Below are 8,473 nucleotides of genomic sequence, written 5' to 3' on the forward strand. Positions count from 1 at the left end.
AGAAGTCTGCGCACTGCAGTGGAGAGCCCGCACACTGCAACAAAGACCGAGCACAACCAAAATAAATAAATAAATAAATAATTTTTTTTAAAAAAGAGGAAAGAATAAACAATGAGTGTTATTTGCAGCAAGAAAACTGTACCAGGGTCCTTATAAAAATCTAGAAAAATAATTTTAAAGGAGAAAATAAAAATCATCTAGTATCCCACTACTTAATGATAAATTCTGTAATTGTTTGACATGTTTTCTTTTGCATGTGTTAGTGCTTACTTTTACACTCACTTTGTGTGTGTGTATGTAATATATTTGAATTAATAAATCCACATAGAGTATATGAATTACTTCAGTTACTACATTATCAATCACTATAAATTAATGTTTAATATAAAAGAACTACATGACCATTGTAAAAATTTAAATGGTTATAGAAGTATTTTATAAAAATCTACTGTTCCCAAAGAAGCAAGAAGAACTACAGTCCTGCAGCCTGTGGAATGAAAACCACATTCTCAAAAAGATAGACAAAATGAAAAGGCAGAGGACTATGTACCAAATGAAGAAACAAGATAAAGCCCCAGAAAAACAACTAAATGAAGTGGAGATAGACAACCTTCCAGAAAAAGAATTCAGAATAATGATAGTGAAGATGATCCAGGACCTCAGAAAAAGAATGGAGGCAAAGATCCAGAAGATGCAAGAAATGTTTAACAAAGACCTAGAAGAATTAAAGAACAAACAAACAGAGATGAACAATACAATAACTGAAATGAAAAATACACTAGAAGAAATCAATAACAGAATAACTGAGGCAGAAGAATGGATAAGTGACCTGGAAGACAAAATGGTGGAAGTCACCATTCCCATGCAGGGAAGTCCTGCATATGACATTTTAAAGGCAGAAATGATAAGGCTTGTTGACAGGTTGGTCAGAAGGTTGATTTTATCAGTTCAACCAGGAGCTGAATTAGGCATCAATTAAACCAAATTTATAAAACTCTGAATTAGGGGCTTCCCTGGTGGTGCAGTGGTTAAGAATCCACCCGCCAATGCAGGGAACATGGGTTTAAGCCCTGGTCTGGGAAGATCCCACATGCCTGCCGTGGAGCAACTTAGCCCATGAGCCACGACTACTGAGCCCGCGCTCTAGAGCCCATGAGCCACAACTACTGAAGCCCCCGTGCCTAGAGCCCGTGCTCTACAACAAGAGAAGCCTGTGCACTGCAATGAAGAGTAGCCCCCGCTCATCGCAACTAGAGAAAGCCCGCACACAGCAACAAAGACCCAATGCAGCCAAAAATAAATAAATAAATAAATATTTAAAAACACAAAAAAATAAACAAACAAAAACTCTGAATTATAAACCAGGATGTCACTTCGGTAGTTATAGTAAGAGGTGTACCTGTTTGAAAATAGAAATCCATTCTCTAGAGCACCCCTTTTCTTGGTTACAAATCATCTGATAACCAGAAAGTTGCTTCAAGAACTGGGTATTATAAGATAAGGAGGTTAAAAAAAAAAAAAAAAAAAAAAAAAAAAAAGGAGGTTAAATGCACTAAGGGGATTTTTCTCAAGCTGTGAAGGTTTGAGACATCCTTATTTACTGAACTATCTACCTGTCACACAGATTATAAGGATCCCACACTCTGGCTAGGTACTTTTTCTCTTAGTGCTGGAAGCATGTTGACATATTCTTACTTAACAGTTCTACTTTAAAAAAAAACAACTCTATAATGAACTTGCCCTTGTTATTTATCATATCAGTTTTCATCATTTTGGGTTCCCTCTCATTTTGAGACCAGTAGTCCACTGTTCACTTTGTTTCTTTAGATGAAATTCTGTGCAGTGTTCATACCAGACTACTCTTTTCCTTCCCTTAGTTCTTTTAGCTCCCAAAGGGCTGAAGGAGGATGAGAAGCATCACTCCTTCTTCCTTTTCTCCTTTTTAGTTGGTTCTTCATGCATTTCATCTCAAATGAAGAAATCAATTAACTGGAACCATCAGGCTTCCCACCCTTTAAGTGGTGACCAGGGGGAGGAAAAGAGGGCAGTTTCAGCTTTTAGTGGCCCTTGGCTCAAATTTCTACAAGAATGGTAGAGGAAGGGGGTAGCCATTTCAGTCACGAATGATTACGTTCTTCTAGGCTAAACCTATGAACGCCAATTCTGTGGTGGTAAATGCCACCAAATTGGATTGCTTTTAAAACTACACATAACCATGGCAAATATAATTTCAGCCCTTTTCTTACACTGCGGTATCCTTTTACTTGCACCATACTTTGACAGAGAAAGAATGGAACAAGCTTCATTTTGATTCATGAATGTTGTTTTTATTCTAAATGCCCCATGTGAGGAGAATGCAAATGGATACAAGATATATGCAAATTCACTTGCATACCCAGAGAAGGCAAATGAGGCTTAGTTCTTAGATTCCTTGATCAGGCTCCCTGGGTGAGAAGGCTAAGGAAAGAGGTGTCTGTAAGTGAATTACAGAGAATGTCATGTTTGAGAAGGGAGAAGAGAGACGTTGGCTGCCATACAGCTCCCAGCATTCCAGAACCTGCATATAAAAGTGAGTGCAGCTGCCAAAGCAAGAGAAGGAGCTCAATGAAAGAACAGCCTTCATTGGCATGAGGGCGCCCAGGGCACAGAATGCACACAGCAGGATAAAATGGAATCTCCAACTTTTCTGCTTTAGGTCTTGACCCCAAATCCCTGCGTAAGTCTTTAAACCACTGACTATCTCTTTCTGCCTTCTCCCTCTCTCTTTTACAACCCAGGTCAGGACTAATGTGCAGTGAGTAAGGCAAAACATTTAAGGGGAGCCCCAGAAATCAGCAATCAAGATAAATAATGTTTTAGTGTAGTATTTTTTTAATTCAAAATTAGAGCAAAAAAATCTATGTTGAACAAAAACCAAATCTGAAATGAAGACAGAATGCTATTGTGCACTTTTATGACCCTGCCTCAATTGCCCTGAGCCTGACCTTGTTTCCAATAAACTTTTTTTGCAAAGCAGGTGTCTGGGGTAGTTTGCCAATTTGATTTTTTAAACTATTGCATTAAAATATTATTTATCTTGATGATTGAGTTTTTGGTACCTCTTAAATTTGGTGCCCAAGGGGAGTGTGTCACTCACCCTACCCTAGTTCTAGTCCTTTTTCAATCCCTCCTTTTTTTCTTTTTTAACCTTATGACAGTTCTGTTAGTTAATAAGCTCCCTCCTGGACTTGGCTCAATATAATGAGACCTGGGAATATGCAGGATGTACTGGATTTTGCAGAGAGCTTTTTCTCTTTCCACCTTCCTTCTTTGCCTTCTTTCTCTGAAATCAGTTCCCTGGCAGAGCATTCTTAATTGTCCTTTCCTGTCCTCCTATTTGCTTGACTTTTCTTTTTCTAAGCAGCATCTCCTAAATTTGTTGATCCCGGTTACCCAAGTTCTGTCATCTGTCATCTCAAAAAGCCCCTCGGGCTTCCCTGGTGGCGCAGTGGTTAAGAATCTGCCTGCCAGTGCAGGGGACACAGGTTCGAAACCTGGTCCAGGAAGATCCCACATGTCTGTTGTGGAGCAACTAAGCCCGTGAGCCATAACTACTGAGCCTGCGCTCTAGAGCCCGTGAGCCACAACTACTCAACCCGGGAGCCACAACTACTGAAGCCCATGCGCCTAGAGCCCGTGCTCCACAACAAGAGAAGCCACTGCAATGAGAAGCCCGCGCACCGCAAGGAAGAGTAGCCCCCGCTCACCGCAACTAGAGAAAGCCCGCGCACAGCAACAAAGACCCAACGCAGCCAAAAATAAACAAATAAACTACATTATTGGTGTGAACAGTTTTAAAAAAAAGTCCCTCAATTCTTTTTCTTTTTTTTAATATCATCTTTAATTTCTTTCATCAATGTCTTATAGTTTTCTGCATACAGGTTTTTGTCTCCCTAGGTAGGTTTATTCCTAGGTATTTTATTCTTTTCGTTGCAATGGTAAGTGGGAGTGCTTCTTTAATTTCTCTTTCAGATTTTTCATCATTAGTGTATAGGAATGCAAGAGATTTCTGTGCATTAATTTTGTATCCTACAACTTTACCAGAGTCATTGATTAGCTCTAGTAGTTTTCTGGTGGCATCTTTAGGACTCTCTATGTATAGTATCATGTCATCTGCAAACAGTGACAGTTTTACTTCTTCTTCTGCAATTTGTATTCCTTTTATTTCTTTTTCTTTTCTGATTGCTGTGGCTAGGACTTCCTTGTACTGATTTTAGACAACTAGGAGGGAAGAGAAATTTGCTCTGCTTGTGATAGAGGCTCTTATGCCTGAATCATGTCCGTGCACAGGGTAGGCTAGGATGGTTTGCTTAGGAGAATGGACAGTGTGTATATGCCATGACAGACACGTGTCAGACTAATCCCTGAGGTACTTATTCCTGTGCTGTGTTTATAAAAGAAAAATTATTATTTTTCTTTGGTGCCCTCACATTTATGTTCCATTCTAGGTTCGTATGACAATGGAGTAACATCATAAGTATTTTAAAATTATGTACGTTCAAATATACACAACAAGAGAGGGAGGAAAGGAGAGAAAGAGGAAAGGAGAGAAAGAGAGAAGGAGAGAGAATTCAAATTTTGATGGTACAGCTCAGCCATTACCCAAAATTTGGATATATCCCAGGGTGAGCATGAGAAGGGGGATGTGAATCTGTTGTTTCCTTACAAAGCTATGTCTATGGAACAGTAGTTTATGAGCAATTTAAAGGAATTTTAGAGTAATTAGTCTATGTTCAGTTTTTTTCCTTACATGTTGATTTGCGAACCAACTGCCCATTAGAGGCTATTCTACTAGATAGCAACGAATGATTGTTACTATTGTGTTTTGTAAGAGTGTTTTCCAATTGTTTAATGCACTTGAATTCTCTTCACCCAACTAAATTTACTGTCTTTGAAAGAAAATGTAAGGTCATCGCTATCACACAATGTTGCACTTAAACTTTTCTCCTCAGGGTCTGCAGCAGGTGTAGGTCAAGACTGTGGGCTCCATATGTTGACTTCCCAGGTTCAGATTTTATCTCTGCCCCTTATTAGCTGAGTGACTTTGAATAAGTTACTGAGTCTCAGTTTTTTTCTCATCTGTAAGGTGAAGATAATGCTACTACTGGCCTCATAGGGTCATTTTATAGGATAAAATGAAATAATGCATGTAATGTGTTTTGCCCAGCACCTGGTGTTTAGTAGGCATTCAGTAAATCTTGGCTGTGATTGTAACAGGTCAGGGTTGCATGGCTGCATGGTTGCAAGTCTGCAATTTGAGGAGTTGCCACTAAAAATAGTGACTTCTCACTATGGTGGTAAGATTCAGTCAGGCTTCCTTCTGACAGACATCTGGTCAGCATGTTACTCCCGTTAGTTATGATTCTTTTCCATAATAATACATTTAGTAAGTGTACAGATCTGAACAATTACAAAGTTCTAAGGACCACAAAGAAAATGTGATACACTTAGAGAAAAATGGTACGAAATAGACTTAAGTAAAGTTTGGGTCCCTTTTTAGTTTCACTAACAGTTATCAACTACTTTTTAGCTCCTTGTCCTATTTCCAGGTGTTAATGGAAGATAATCTTCCTCCTATTATTAACAAACTTGCTTTGCATGTTTAAAACACCAGCTTTGGCACTGGTGCTCGAAGGTCTTAGCAGCTTGGTGAAAAGATCGTAAGAACAGTTTTCTCCTATTTTCAGTTTTCTCATTCTCTTGCCTCGTGGGTTCTCAGTCCTCATTCTAGGATTTCTTAGGGGGGAAAAAAATCTCATCACCCTTCCAATTATTTTATTTCTCTTCTCTGGGCAAAAAACTTACAGGGAAAGTTAAAAAAAGAATTGTGACCATATTGTGCACATACCCTTTTCTAATCAGGAGTTTCCTTGGTAGTTGGCTTTGCAGCCTTTAGCTGAGAAATCCCCCAGCTCCTATGACTCCTTTCTAATCATTGCTTAATATCATTAAAATTGGTTTCTCTAGAGCAGAGGCTGGCAAACTATGGCCCACGGGCTTGCTACTTGTGTTTGTAAATAAAGCTTTATTGGAACACAGCCATGCCCATTTGTGTGTGGCTGCTCTCCTGCTGCGACAGCAGAGTTGGGTAGTTGCCACAGAGACCATATGGTCCAAAAGCCTAAAATATTGACTGTCTGGCCCTTCTAGAGAAAGTTTACCACTGCTCTAGAGCATCTATAGCTTTCAGTTTTGTATTAGTTATCTATTGCTGAATAACAAATTACCCCAAAACTTAGCAGCTTAAGGCAAGACATATTGTTTCCCAGTTTCTCTGGGTCAAGAATTCAGGAGTGGTTTAAATGAGTGGTTCTGATTCAGAGTTTCTTATGAAGCTGAAGTCAAGACATCAGCCAGGACTCCAGCTATCTGAAGCCTTACCTGGAGCTGAAGCCTCCACTTCCAAGATGGTTCCCTCACATGGCTGTTAGTAGAAGGCCTGGTTCCTTGCAAGCTGTTGGCAGGAGGTCTCCGTTCCTTGCCACATGGACCTCTCCACAGGGCTACTTAAGTGTCCTCACAACATAGCAATCGGCTTTCCTCCAGCAAGTGATCTGAGGGCAAGGAGAAGTCTGTAACATCTTTTATGATCTAGTGTCAGAAGTCACACACTCTTATTTGCACATTACTCTATTTTATTTTACTTTTGGGCCGCACTGTGCAGCATGTGGGATCCTTGTTCCCCGACCAGGGATCGAACCTGTGCCCCCTGCAGTGGAAGCGTGGACTCTTAACCACTGGACCGCCAGGGAAGTCCCTGAACATTACTCTATTTATTAGAAGGAAGTTACTGAGTTCAGTCCACACTCACAGAGAGGAGAATTAAGCTTCATCTTTTATTTTTAATTATTTATTTTTTGCAGCTTTGAGGTATTTTATGATAAAAGCTGGTACTCATATACATCAATGAAAAAGAACTTAAAATTCATCATACATATACTTCATTTTCTAGCTTGAACTTCTAGTAAATCTTTAGCGTCATTGATTTTTGACTGTTATCTAAGGAGATCCTGCCTTGTCTGGGTGATTTAAATGCATAATACCTCAATGAGCATCTCTTTCCTTTATTGGCTGTAGGGCTTACTCCTAGTAGGAATGCTGCTTCCCATTTTGTCATTTTGGGTTCACACTCACCTCTGTAACAGCCACTGGTGAGGGCAGATTTTGATAGACTGTGAAACATGTTTTACTTGAGGCTCCATATGCTTCATGGCTTGCAAAACAGCCTGCACATCCTGCAGCAGCAGTGGTCAGTCTAACGACTACCAGTGTATTGGCCGTAGTTCTGGCTCAGCTCCTCTGCCTCCAGGGAGAGCACAGTTGATTCCAGCCCAGAAGCCACAGGCACCGACTTCATTCCTCCATCAATAAGCAACGCGGCTGCCACCAGCAAGCACAAACCGCCCAGACACGGGGGACCCAGGACTTCAGCTTCATCTTTTAAAGGAAAGAGTATCAAAGAATTTATGGACATATTTTAAAACCACCATCCTTAACTCCAATGTTTTTTGTTTTTTGCGGTACGCGGGGCTCTCACTGTTGTGGCCTCTCCCGTTGCGGAGCACAGGCTCTGGACGCGCAGGCTCAGCGGCCATGGCTCACGGGCCCAGCCACCCTGTGGCATGTGGGATCTTCCCAGACCGGGGCACGAACCCGTGTCCCCTGTATCGGCAGGCGGACTCTCAACCACTGCGCCACCAGGGAAGCCCCTCCAATGCTTTTTTTAAAAAATAATTTTTTTTTTATTCTTAAAAACAAATTTTTTTGTTTTTGGCTGCGTTGGGTTTTTGTTGCTGCACGCGGGCTTTCTCTAGTTGCGGCAAGCGGGGGCTACTCTTTGTTGTGGTGCACGGGCTCTTTGCGGTGGCTTTTCTTGTTGCGGAGCACAGGCTCTAGGCGCGTGGGCTTCAGTGGATGTGGCATGTGGGCTCAGTAGTTGCGGCACGTGGGCTCTAGAGCGCAGGCTCAGTAGTTGTGGCGCACAGGCTTGGTTGCTCCGTGGCATGTGGAATCTTCCTGGACCAGGGCTCAAACCTGTGTCCCCTGCATTGGCAGGAGGATTTTTAACCACTGCACCACCAGGGAAGTGCCCAAACCATTTTTAAAGGTTGTTTTTTTTTTTTTTAAAGGCCTACAAGAGGAGTTAAACTTTTTCCATAAAGGACCAGTTAGTAAATATTTTTGGCTTTGTGGGCCATATGATCTCTGTTGCAAGTACTCAACTCTGTATCAGGAAAGTAGAATAGACAATAGGTAAATGAATGGGCATGGCTGTGTTCCAATTACATTTTATTTACAAAAAATAGACAAGGAGTTGGATTTGGCCCATGGGCTGTAGTTTGCCATCCTCTAGTCCAGAAGATTCTTCTTCAGGAACACAAACCAGGGACTTCCCTGGTGGTCCAGTGGCTAAGACTCCGTGCTCCCAATGCAG

General features: G+C 41.1%; 1 pseudogene; it reads right to left on the reverse strand.

The window, feature by feature from the left end:
• Positions 1 to 6,980: 6,980 nt before the first annotated feature.
• On the reverse strand, positions 6,981 to 7,311 carry LOC116752286 (annotated as a pseudogene).
• Positions 7,312 to 8,473: the final 1,162 nt, after the last annotated feature.

The sequence above is a fragment of the Phocoena sinus genome, chromosome 3 (assembly GCF_008692025.1).
Source record: "Phocoena sinus isolate mPhoSin1 chromosome 3, mPhoSin1.pri, whole genome shotgun sequence".
In the NCBI taxonomy this organism is placed as follows: domain Eukaryota; kingdom Metazoa; phylum Chordata; class Mammalia; order Artiodactyla; family Phocoenidae; genus Phocoena; species Phocoena sinus.